Source organism: Daphnia magna, unplaced genomic scaffold (genome assembly GCF_020631705.1).
Source record: "Daphnia magna isolate NIES unplaced genomic scaffold, ASM2063170v1.1 Dm_contigs092, whole genome shotgun sequence".
NCBI classification, from domain to species: domain Eukaryota; kingdom Metazoa; phylum Arthropoda; class Branchiopoda; order Diplostraca; family Daphniidae; genus Daphnia; species Daphnia magna.
This window is the reverse complement of record NW_025533122.1, coordinates 175,711-189,553: the sequence shown is the minus strand read 5'-3', so window position 1 is coordinate 189,553 and position 13,843 is coordinate 175,711.

Genomic DNA, 13,843 nt, shown 5'->3' with positions numbered 1-13,843 from the left:
CAGAATCAAATATACTTGTATTCAATGTGAATACCCTGTTATATTATGAGTTTATACTTCTACATGTAAACAGGATCAAATATACTTGTATTCAATGCGAATACACTGTAATACCATGAGTTTTAACTTCTATATGTAAACAGGATCAAATATACTTGTATTCAATGTGAATACACTGTGATACCATGAGTTTTTACTTCTATATGGAAACAGGATCAAATATACTTATATTCAATGTGAATACACTGTTATACGCTTTAAGTAAATTTGTATTGACTTGAAGTTGTAAACTTGGTAGCCTTCTGAATCAAAAGGTGAATCTTAAGAGGACTCAGGAGACACTAAGAGAGATACTTCTCCTCCACAAAGAAATGGGAGAAGAACAGACGATAGGCAAACGTTCCGAAGTACTTGGAAATACCGGTTCTCAGTAAACGTTGAATCAAATGTTGATTCCGTTTTTATATTCAACACCCTCCCTTAAACAAGGAATACGTTTTTAGGAGACAATTTGGTATTGAATTAGAAGTTAATTACTTCTTCTAGGTTCAGAAGGAAAAAACATAAGATTTAAATGTGAGAACTGATGATGAATCTTCAGTCAGAAATAATACTTCTTCTAAGTTTTAGAAGGAAGAAAACAAATCGCTTAAGCAAGCATAAGAGTTTGAAGAATAGGTTTACATCATGAGTAAATGTTAGACCATATTTAAACTGATAAATCTTCAACACCAATTTCCCGGCGTAATTTTTTGAAACGTGGGCCGGGAAGGGGTTTAGTAAATAAATCCGCAAGCTGTTCTTCTGTAGACAGGTACTGCATGTGAAGAGATCCATCATTCTGCTTTTCACGAATAAAGTGATGTTGAACGTCGATGTGCTTAGTTCGCTTGTGAAATTCAGGATTGAAAACAAGACGAACAGCACTTTGGTTGTCGCAGAACAAAGTGGTTGAATCAACTTTCTCAAAACCAATCTCATGAAGCAGATTGCGCAGCCAAACTATCTTCTTTGCGGTGTGGCAGGCAGCGTTATACTCTGCTTCTGTAGTAGAGAGCGCTACACTTTTTTGTTTGATGCTACCCCAAGCCACCGGTCCGGCGTTCATTGTCATCACATAGCCAGTTGTAGATCTTCGGGAATCCAAGTCACCAGCATAATCGGCGTCCGTGAATGCTAACAAAATTCCATTTGACTGAGTCTTCTGAAAACGTAAACCGTAAGTGATTGTTCCCTTTAGATAGGAAAGTATACGTTTTAAAGCCTCACAATGAGACTTTCCGGGATTGGTAGTGAACTGAGCCACTTGGCCCACTGCATAGCTGATATCAGGTCTTGTAGTGATCATGCAATATAAGAGACTGCCGACCGCTTCTTGAAAAGGGAACAACTTGCTTGAATCTGCAGTTGAAGAATTTTTGGTCAGTCTATTGAATGGATCGGCTGGTGTAGTTTTAGAGTGACAATCCTGCATACAAAATTTGGACAAGATTTTGTTGATGTAATTTGGCTGTGAGAGATGCAGATACTTCTTGTCACGGTTTCTGTTAATGAGGAGGCCAACAAATAAATCAGCCGGTCTTGATACAATTTCGAACTGGAGCTGTAGATACTCGATGATTTCTGAGACAATTTTCTTACTGCTGCTTGCCACCAAACCATCGTCTACCCAGATTCTTACGATAGTAATCTCTGCATTCTTTCGAAGAAAATAGACACACGAATCGGCTTGACTAGGGACAAGTCCAAATTTGATCAAAAATTCATCAAATTTCTCATTCCAATTTCGCGACGCCTGTTTCAAACCGTACAGGCTTTTGTGAAGACGATAAACTTGAGTTTCTTGTCCAGAGATGACACGGCCTTCTGGTTGGGTAAGGTAGACTTCCTCTTTCAAAACACCATGAAGAAAAGCTGTGGTCACATATAGTTGATATAATTTCAGATCTTCTGCAGCTGTAACTGCTAAAATAGTACGCAAGGAATCATACTTGACTACTGGAGAAAAGGTTTGATCGTAATAAATTCCTGGACGTTGGGAAAATCCTTTAGCAACCAAGTGAGCTTTGCATCTTTCGATAGAACCATCAACTCGGTGTTTAAGCTTGTATATCCAGCGGCACTTTACTGCCGAACGACCTCTGGGCAAGGTAGTCAATGTCCAGGTATGATTGCGATTGAGTGCTGCCATCTCCTCCTCCATAGCTTGTTCCCAGAGCAATAAATCTGGTGACGAGATAGCATCGTCGTAGGTTAGTGGTTCTGTAGTTGTAGTTTCTGCACTTAAAGCATGAAGCGAACTTCTTGGAACTGCTTGATGTCTCACTCTGGCTGGATTTCGGCGATTCCCCGGAGACGGAACTTCTTTTTTGATTTCAGATGGAGGAAAAACGTCATTCTTTCTCTTCGGTAGAAATGAAGTGGACGGAGGGAGTTCGTTGCTGATTTTCTCTGGAAAAAGCGGATTGGCAGGAAAAAAAAGTTCCGTCTTTTCACAAAAAATAGCGTCTCTACTGATTACCATTTTTCTTGTCTCCTGACACCAAAAACGATAGGCTTTCTGAGTATCACTATTACCAACAAAAATGCAAAGTTTACTCTTTGCGTCATGTTTTTTACGTTCCACCCCAGGGATATGAACATATGCCTTTGTACCAAAAATTCTAAGATGAGAAATAGTTGGTTTCTTTTTGTACCATTCTTCAAAAGGTGTACAGATGGTGTTGTTGGTACTCAAGGCACGATTAAGACAATAAACCGCGCATGCCACGGCTTCAGCCCAAAGTTGAAGAGGAACGGCTTCTGCATGCAATAGATTCCTCGCCGACTCCATGACGATCCGGTTTTCACGTTCGGCTACTCCATTCTGCTCCGGGGTATGCGGCGCACTAGTTTCATGTCTGATCCCTTCTTTGCTCAGAAAATTTGAAAATTCACTGCTAGTAAACTCGCTTCCATTATCCGATCTAAAAATCTTTACGTGTTGATTAGTTTCTGTAGTAAGTCGAGATGAGTAGAGTTGAAAATAATGAAACACCTGTGATTTGTGAGTTAAAAAATATAAAACTCTAAAACCAGTGCAGTAATCTTTGAAAATAAAAAAATAAACAGCCCCCCTTGGTGATGCTACACTCATTGGACCACACAGATCCGAGTGAATGAGATGACCAATTTCGGCAGCTTTGATGTGTCCGGAAGTTGGAATAGGCAGCCGTTGACTCTTGCCGTACGCACATCCTTCACATTGCTGTACTGGATGTTCTTCTGATTTTGACAATTGTAAACCAATAACACAATTTGTTGACTCCATTAACTTGATAATTGTTGTGCTGATATGCCCCAAACGTAGATGCCAAGTTGTGAGAGGAACAGATGTGACCGACAAAAAAGCATTTGCCGTGGTTGGTACAACCTCAATATTTAAATAATACAAATCATCTTGACTTGAGCGCGTTCCAACAGCTACTGGAGTATTATTCTGACAAAGTCGGATCTGATTTTTGTCAAAAGATACAACACAGCCAAGATCAGCTGCTGTCCCGATTGAAAAGAGGGTGATTCCCAAGTTAGGCACATACAGGACTTTTTCCAAAATACCATCATACCAGATGCCATCTACTTTACTACGAATTTTAACTGTGCCGTAGCCGTGAACTTGTAGTGCTGAATTAGTTCCAATTCCCTTTATTTTCCAATCTCCAGGTGTAACAGCTGTAAAAACGTTGAAGATATGCAACTGATCACTCATATGATCAGTAGCTTCGGAATCAGCTACAAATAAAGTTGATCCAGACCGTCTAGAAGAGGCAGACGAATACGCTGGAAACGCCAAAGTGTCGTTGTTGTGATGCCGATCAACATTCGGATCTTCTTCTTTTTTTAGAAGCATAACCGCTTCGATCCTTTGATTTCTTCACTCTTGATTTTGTGGCAGCTAACTCTCGTTCATGCTTAAATCTAATTGAACAATCCTCAACACGATGATTTTCCCAGGTACAATAAGTACATTTTTCCTGTTTGTCACTGCTACCTGAAGGTTGTTTTTCACTGTTGTTTGAAGGTGGGACATCAGTAGTTTGGTTCCATTTACGCTTACGACTACGACAAGTGGTAGTAGAATGAGTTCCATACCCACAAACAGAACAAAAAAGTTTTGCAAACAAACCGCGAGATTTGGGAGGTGATGAACCTGTTCGTTTGTTAAAAAATGCTTGATCTTTTTCCGTGTTGCCACCAAAATGCTTATTCATTGTTTCGGCTAAAACAAGCTTCGATGTCAGAGTGGCCATGTTTTTTTCTTGATCTGGTAAAAGATCCCAGGCAGACTGAAAACAATGAAAACTGGGTGTAAGAGTAAGAAGAATCTTAGTCATTAATGGCGTAGCACCAATTTCCACTCCTAAATCTCTCAGTTGAATTGCATGCCTTCAATGGTAGAGATGTGTGCCATTACTGAATTACCGGGTTCAAAGGCATATTGATAGTATTGATTGCAAAGAATATGCTTACTCTCAGCTACATTTTGCTGATACTGAACAGTTAACCTTGTCCACATTTCAGCCGCTGTGCGACAGTTTAACAAACTTCTTTTGCAGGAATCTTCAATTGTGCTGATTAAACACGAACGGGCTGCAACATCTTTGGACTTCCATAAAGTGATTGCGTCTTGATTAGCAATTAGTTCTTCTTGGACATCAGGCAAGGGGAAGATTTCTTGACCTTTAATAACACTCAAAAGTTGATGCTGTTCTAGTACCAACTCCACTTGAAATTTCCAGAACGAAAAATCTGTTCCATCAAACTTTTTAATGTGACTAAAATCTTTTGAAGAATATGCCGCCATCACTTACAAATTTGTAAATTAAACAAAAAACAAATAATTCTCTGGGCCAATAACCTGTTAAATTATGAGAGAAAACGAAGAGACAAAATACACACTTTTGTACGCTTTAAGAAAATTTTTATTGACTTCAAGTTGTAAACTTGGTAGCCTTCTGAATCAAAAGGTAGATCTCTTAAGAGGACTCAGGAGACACTAAGAGAGATACTTCTCCTCCACAAAGAAAAGGGAGAAGAACAGACGATAGGCAAACGTTCCGAAGTATGACGTTCGCAAACGTTCCGAAGTTGAATCAAATGTTGATTCCGTGTTTATATTAAAAAAATACACTGTTATACCATGAGTTTATACTTCTACATGTAAACAGAATCAAATATACTTGTATTCAATGTGAATACACTGTTATATTATGAGTTTATGCTTCTACATGTAAACAGAATCAAATATACTTGTATTCAATGTGAATACACTGTTATATTATGAACTTATACTCCTACATGTAAACAGAATCAAATATACTTGTATTCAATGTGAATTCACTGTTATATTATAAGTTTATACTTCTACATGTAACCAGAATCAAATATACTTGTATTCAATGTGAATACACTGTGATACCATGAGTTTTTACTTCTATATGTAAACAGGATCAAATATACTTGTATTCAATGTGAAAACACTGTTATATTATGAGTTTATACTTCTACATGTAAACAGGATCAAATATACTTGTATTCAATGTGAATACACTGTTATATTATGAGTTTATACTTCTACATGTAAACAGGATCAAATATGCTAGTATTCAATGTGAATACACTGTGATGCCATAAGTTTCAACTTCTATATGTAAACAGGATTAAATATACTTGTATTCAATGTGAATACACTGTTATACCATGAGTTTATACTTCTACATGGAAACAAAATAAAATATACTTGTATTCAATTTGAATACACTGTTATATTATGAGTTTATACTTCTACATGTAAACAGAATCAAATATACTTGTATTCAATGTGAATACACGGTTATATTATGAGTTTATACTTCTACATGTAAACAGAATCAAATATACTTGTATTCAATGTGAATACACTGTTATATTATGAGTTTATACTTCTACATGTAAACAGAATCAAATATACTGGTATTCAATGTGAACACACTGTTATATTATGAGTTTATAATTCTACATGTAAACGGAATCAAATATACTTGTATTCAGTGTGAAGACATTGTTATATTATGAGTTTATACTTCTACATGTAAACAGAATCAAATATACTTGTATTCAATGTGAATACACTGTTATACCATGAGTTTTTACTTCTATATGTAAACAGGATCAAATATACTCGTATTTAATGTGACTACACTGTTATACCACGAGGTTTTACTTCTATATGTAAACAGAATCAAATATACTTGTATTCAATGTGAATACACTGTTATATTATGAGTTTATACTTCTACATGTAAACCGAATCAAATATATTTGTATTCAATGTGAATACACTGTGATACCATGAATTTTTCCTTCTATATGTAAACAGGGTCAAATATACTTGTATTCAATGTGAATACACTGTTATATTACGAGTTTATACTTCTACATGTAAACAGAATCAAATATACTTGTATTCAATGTGAATACACTGTTATACCATGAGTTTTTACTTCTATATGTAAACAGGATCAAATGTACTTGTATTCAATTTGAATACACTGTTATATTATTAGTTTATACTTCTACATGTAAACAGAATCAAATATACTTGTATTTAATGTAAATACACTGTTATACCATAAGTTTTTACTTCTATATGTAAACAGGATCAAATATACTCTTATTCAATGTGACTACATTGTTATATTATGAGTTTTTACTTGTATATGTAAACAGGATCAAATATACTTGTATTCAATGTGAATACACTGTTATATTATGAGTTTATACTTCTACGTGTAAACAGAATAAAATATACTTGTATTCAATGTGAATACACTGTTATATTATAAGTTTATACTTCTACATGTAAACAGAATCAAATATACTTGTATTCAATGTGAATACACTGTGATACCATGAGATTTACGTTCTATATGTAAACAGGATCAAATATACTTGTATTCAATGTGAATACACTGTGATACCATGAGTTTTACGTTCTATATGTAAACAGGATCAAATATACTTGTATTCAATGTGAATACACTGCTATATTATGAGTTTATACTTCTACATGTAAACAGAATCAAATATACTTGTATTCAATGTGAATACACTGTTATACCATCAGTTTTTACTTCTATATGTAAACAGGATCAAATAAACTTGTATTCAATGTGAATACACTGTTATATTATGAGTTTATACTTCTACATGTTAACAGAATCAAATATACTTGTATTCAATGTAAATACACTGTTATACCATGAGTTTTTACTTCTTTATGTAAACAGGATCAAATATACTCTTATTCAATGTGACTACACTGTTATATTATGAGTTTTTACTTGTATATGTAAACAGAATCAAATATACTTGTATTCAATGTGAATACACTGTTATATTATGAGTTTATACTTCTACATGTAAACAGAATCAAATATACTTGTATTCAATGTGAATACACTGTTATACCATGAGTTTTTACTTCTATATGTAAACAGGATCAAATATACTTGTATTCAATGTGAAAACACTGTTATAGTATGAGTTTATACTTCTACGTGTAAACAGAATAAAATATACTTGTATTCAATGTGAATACACTGTTATATTATAAGTTTATACTTCTACAAGTAAACAGAATCAAATATACTTGTATTCAATGTGAATACACTGTGATACCATGAGTTTAACGTTCTATATGTAAACAGGATCAAATATACTTGTATTCAATGTGAATACACTGCTATATTATGAGTTTATACTTCTACATGTAAACAGAATCAAATATACTTGTATTCAATGTGAATACACTGTTATACCATGAGTTTTTACTTCTATATTTAAACAGGATCAAATATACTCGTATTCAATGTGACTACACTGTTATACCACGAGGTTTTCCTTCTATATGTAAACAGAATCAAATATACTTGTATTCAATGTGAATACACTGTTATATTATGAGTTTATACTTCTACATGTCAACAGAATCAAATATACTTGTATTCAATGTGAATACACTGTTATATTATAAGTTTATACTTCTACATGTAAACAGAATCAAATATACTTGTATTCAATGTGAATACACTGTTATACCATGAGTTTTTACTTCTATATGTAAACAGGATCAAATATACTCGTATTCAATGTGACTACACTGTTATACCACGAGGTTTTCCTTCTATATGTAAACAGAATCAAATATACTTGTATTCAATGTGAATACACTGTTATATTATGAGTTTATACTTCTACATGTCAACAGAATCAAATATACTTGTATTCAATGTGAATACACTGTTATATTATAAGTTTATACTTCTACATGTAAACAGAATCAAATATACTTGTATTCAATGTGAATACACTGTTATACCATGAGTTTTTACTTCTATATGTAAACAGGATCAAATATACTCGTATTCAATGTGACTACACTGTTATACCACTAGGTTTTCCTTCTATATGTAAACAGAATCAAATATACTTGTATTCAATGTGAATACACTGTTATATTATGAGTTTATACTTCTACATGTCAACAGAATCAAATATACTTGTATTCAATGTGAATACACTGTTATATTATAAGTTTATACTTCTACATGTAAACAGAATCAAATATACTTGTATTCAATGTGAATACACTGTTATACCATGAGTTTTTACTTCTATATGTAAACAGGATCAAATATACTTGTATTCAATGTGAATACACTGTTATATTATGAGTTTATACTTCTACATGTAAACAGAATCAAATATATTTGTATTCAATGTGAATACACTGTGATACCATGAATTTTACCTTCTATATGTAAACAGGATCAAATATACTTGTATTCAATGTGAATACACTGTTATATTATGAGTTTATACTTCTACATGTAAACAGAATCAAATATACTTGTATTCAATGTGAATACACTGTTATACCATGAGTTTTTACTTCTATATGTTAACAGGATCAAATATACTCTTATTCAATGTGACTACACTGTTATATTATGAGTTTATACTTCTACATGTAAACAGAATCAAATTTACTTGTATTCAATGTGAATACACTGTGATACCATGAGTTTTACGTTCTATGTGTAAACAGGATCAAATATACTTGTATTCAATGTGAATACACTGCTATATTATGAGTTTATACTTCTACATGTAAACAGAATCAAATATACTTGTATTCAATGTGAATACACTGTTATACCATGAGTTTTTACTTCTATATTTAAACAGGCTTAAATATACTCGTATTCAATGTGACTACACTGTTATACCACGAGGTTTTCCTTCTATATGTAAACAGAATCAAATATACTTGTATTCAATGTGAATACACTGTTATATTATGAGTTTATACTTCTACATGTCAACAGAATCAAATATACTTGTATTCAATGTGAATACACTGTTATATTATAAGTTTATACTTCTACATGTAAACAGAATCAAATATACTTGTATTCAATGTGAATACACTGTTATACCATGAGTTTTTACTTCTATATGTAAACAGGATCAAATATACTCGTATTCAATGTGACTACACTGTTATACCACGAGGTTTTCCTTCTATATGTAAACAGAATCAAATATACTTGTATTCAATGTGAATACACTGTTATATTATGAGTTTATACTTCTACATGTCAACAGAATCAAATATACTTGTATTCAATGTGAATACACTGTTATATTATAAGTTTATACTTCTACATGTAAACAGAATCAAATATACTTGTATTCAATGTGAATACACTGTTATACCATGAGTTTTTACTTCTATATGTAAACAGGATCAAATATACTTGTATTCAATGTGAATACACTGTTATATTATGAGTTTATACTTCTACATGTAAACAGAATCAAATATATTTGTATTCAATGTGAATACACTGTGATACCATGAATTTTACCTTCTATATGTAAACAGGATCAAATATACTTGTATTCAATGTGAATACACTGTTATATTATGAGTTTATACTTCTACATGTAAACAGAATCAAATATACTTGTATTCAATGTGAATACACTGTTATACCATGAGTTTTTACTTCTATATGTTAACAGGATCAAATATACTTGTATTCAATGTGAATACACTGTTATATTATGAGTTTATACTTCTTCATGTAAACAGAACTAAATATACTTGTATTCAATGTGAATACACTGTTATACCATGAGTTTTTACTTCTATATGTAAACAGGATCAAATATACTCTTATTCAATGTGACTACACTGTTATATTACGAGTTTATACTTCTACGTGTAAACAGAATAAAATATACTTGTATTCAATGTGAATACACTGTTATATTATAAGTTTATACTTCTACATGTAAACAGAATCAAATATACTTGTATTCAATGTGAATACACTGTGATACCATGAGTTTTACGTTCTATGTGTAAACAGGATCAAATATACTTGTATTCAATGTGAATACACTGCTATATTATGAGTTTATACTTCTACATGTAAACAGAATCAAATATACTTGTATTCAATGTGAATACACTGTTATACCATGAGTTTTTACTTCTATATGTAAACAGGATCAAATATACTTGTATTCAATGTGAATACACTGTTATATTATGAGTTTATACTTCTACATGTAAACAGAATCAAATATACTTGTATTTAATGTAAATACCCTGTTATACCATGAGTTTTTACTTCTATATGTAAACAGGGTCAAATATACTCTTATCAATGTGACTACACTGTTATATTAGGAGTTTTTACTTGTATATGTAAACAGAATCAAATATACTTGTATTCAATGTGAATACACTGTTATATTATGAGTTTATACTTCTACATGTAAACAGAATCAAATATACTTTTATTCAATGTGAATACACTGTTATATTACGAGTTTATATTTCTACATGTAAACAGAATCAAATATACTTGTATTCAATGTGAATACACTGTTATACCATGAGTTTTTACTTCTATATGTAAACAGGATCAAATATACTTGTATTCAATGTGAATATACTGTTATATTATGAGTTTTTACTTCTACATGTAAACAGAATCAAATATATTTGTATATAATGTGAATACACTGTGATACCATGAATTTTACCTTCTATATGTAAACAGGATCAAATATACTTGTATTGAATGTGAATACACTGTTATATTATGAGTTTATACTTCTACATGTAAACAGAACTAAATATACTTGTATTCAATGTGAATACACTGTTATACCATGAGTTTTTACTTCTATATGTAAACAGGATCAAATATACTCTTATTCAATGTGACTACACTGTTATATTATGAGTTTTTACTTCTATATGTAAACAGAATCAAATATACTTGTATTCAAGGTGAATACACTGTTATATTATGAGTTTATACTTCTACATGTAAACAGAATCAAATTTACTTGTATTCAATTTGAATACACTGTTATATTACGAGTTTATACTTCTACATGTAAACTGAATCAAATATACTTGTATTCAATGTGAATACACTGTTATACCATGAGTTTTTACTTCTATATGTAAACAGGGTCAAATATACATGTATTCAATGTGAATACACTGTTATATTATGAGTTTATACTTCTACGTGTAAACAGAATAAAATATACTTGTATTCAATGTGAATACACTGTTATATTATAAGTTTATACTTCTACATGTAAACAGAATCAAATATACTTGTATTCAATGTGAATACACTGTGATACCATGAGTTTTACGTTCTATATGTAAACAGGATCAAATATACTTTTATTCAATGTGAATACACTGCTATATTATGAGTTTATACTTCTACATGTAAACAGAATCAAATATACTTGTATTCAATGTGAATACACTGTTATACCATGAGTTTTTACTTCTATATGTAAACAGGATCAAATATACTTGTATTCAATGTGAATACACTGTTATAGTATGAGTTTATACTTCTACGTGTAAAAAGAATAAAATATACTTGTATTCAATGTGAATACACTGTTATATTATAAGTTTATACTTCTACAAGTAAACAGAATCAAATATACTTGTATTCAATGTGAATACACTGTGATACCATGAGTTTAACGTTCTATATGTAAACAGGATCAAATATACTTGTATTCAATGTGAATACACTGCTATATTATGAGTTTATACTTCTACATGTAAACAGAATCAAATATACTTGTATTCAATGTGAATACACTGTTATACCATGAGTTTTTACTTCTATATTTAAACAGGATCAAATATACTTGTATTCAATGTGAATACACTGTTATATTATGAGTTTATACTTCTACATGTAAACAGAACTAAATATACTTGTATTCAATGTGAATACACTGTTATACCATGAGTTTTTACTTCTATATGTAAACAGGATCAAATATACTCTTATTCAATGTGACTACACTGTTATATTATGAATTTTTACTTCTATATGTAAACAGAATCAAATATACTTGTATTCAATGTGAATACACTGTTATATTATGAGTTTATACTTCTACATGTAAACAGAATCAAATTTACTTGTATTCAATGTGAATACACTGTTATATTATGAGTTTATACTTCTACATGTAAACAGAATCAAATTTACTTGTATTCAATGTGAATACACTGTGATACCATGAGTTTTACGTTCTATGTGTAAACAGGATCAAACATACTTGTATTCAATGTGAATACACTGCTATATTATGAGTTTATACTTCTACATGTAAACAGAATCAAATATACTTGTATTCAATGTGAATACACTGTTATACCATGAGTTTTTACTTCTATATTTAAACAGGATCAAATATACTCGTATTCAATGTGACTACACTGTTATACCACGAGGTTTTCCTTCTATATGTAAACAGAATCAAATATACTTGTATTCAATGTGAATACACTGTTATATTATGAGTTTATACTTCTACATGTCAACAGAATCAAATATACTTGTATTCAATGTGAATACACTGTTATATTATAAGTTTATACTTCTACATGTAAACAGAATCAAATATACTTGTATTCAATGTGAATACACTGTTATACCATGAGTTTTTACTTCTATATGTAAACAGGATCAAATATACTCGTATTCAATGTGACTACACTGTTATACCACGAGGTTTTCCTTCTATATGTAAACAGAATCAAATATACTTGTATTCAATGTGAATACACTGTTATATTATGAGTTTATACTTCTACATGTCAACAGAATCAAATATACTTGTATTCAATGTGAATACACTGTTATATTATAAGTTTATACTTCTACATGTAAACAGAATCAAATATACTTGTATTCAATGTGAATACACTGTTATACCATGAGTTTTTACTTCTATATGTAAACAGGATCAAATATACTTGTATTCAATGTGAATACACTGTTATATTATGAGTTTATACTTCTACATGTAAACAGAATCAAATATATTTGTATTCAATGTGAATACACTGTGATACCATGAATTTTACCTTCTATATGTAAACAGGATCAAATATACTTGTATTCAATGTGAATACACTGTTATATTATGAGTTTATACTTCTACATGTAAACAGAATCAAATATACTTGTATTCAATGTGAATACACTGTTATACCATGAGTTTTTACTTCTATATGTTAACAGGATCAAATATACTTGTATTCAATGTGAATACACTGTTATATTATGAGTTTATACTTCTACATGTAAACAGAACTAAATATACTTGTATTCAATGTGAATACACTGTTATACCATGAGTTTTTACTTCTATATGTAAACAGGATCAAATATACTCTTATTCAATGTGA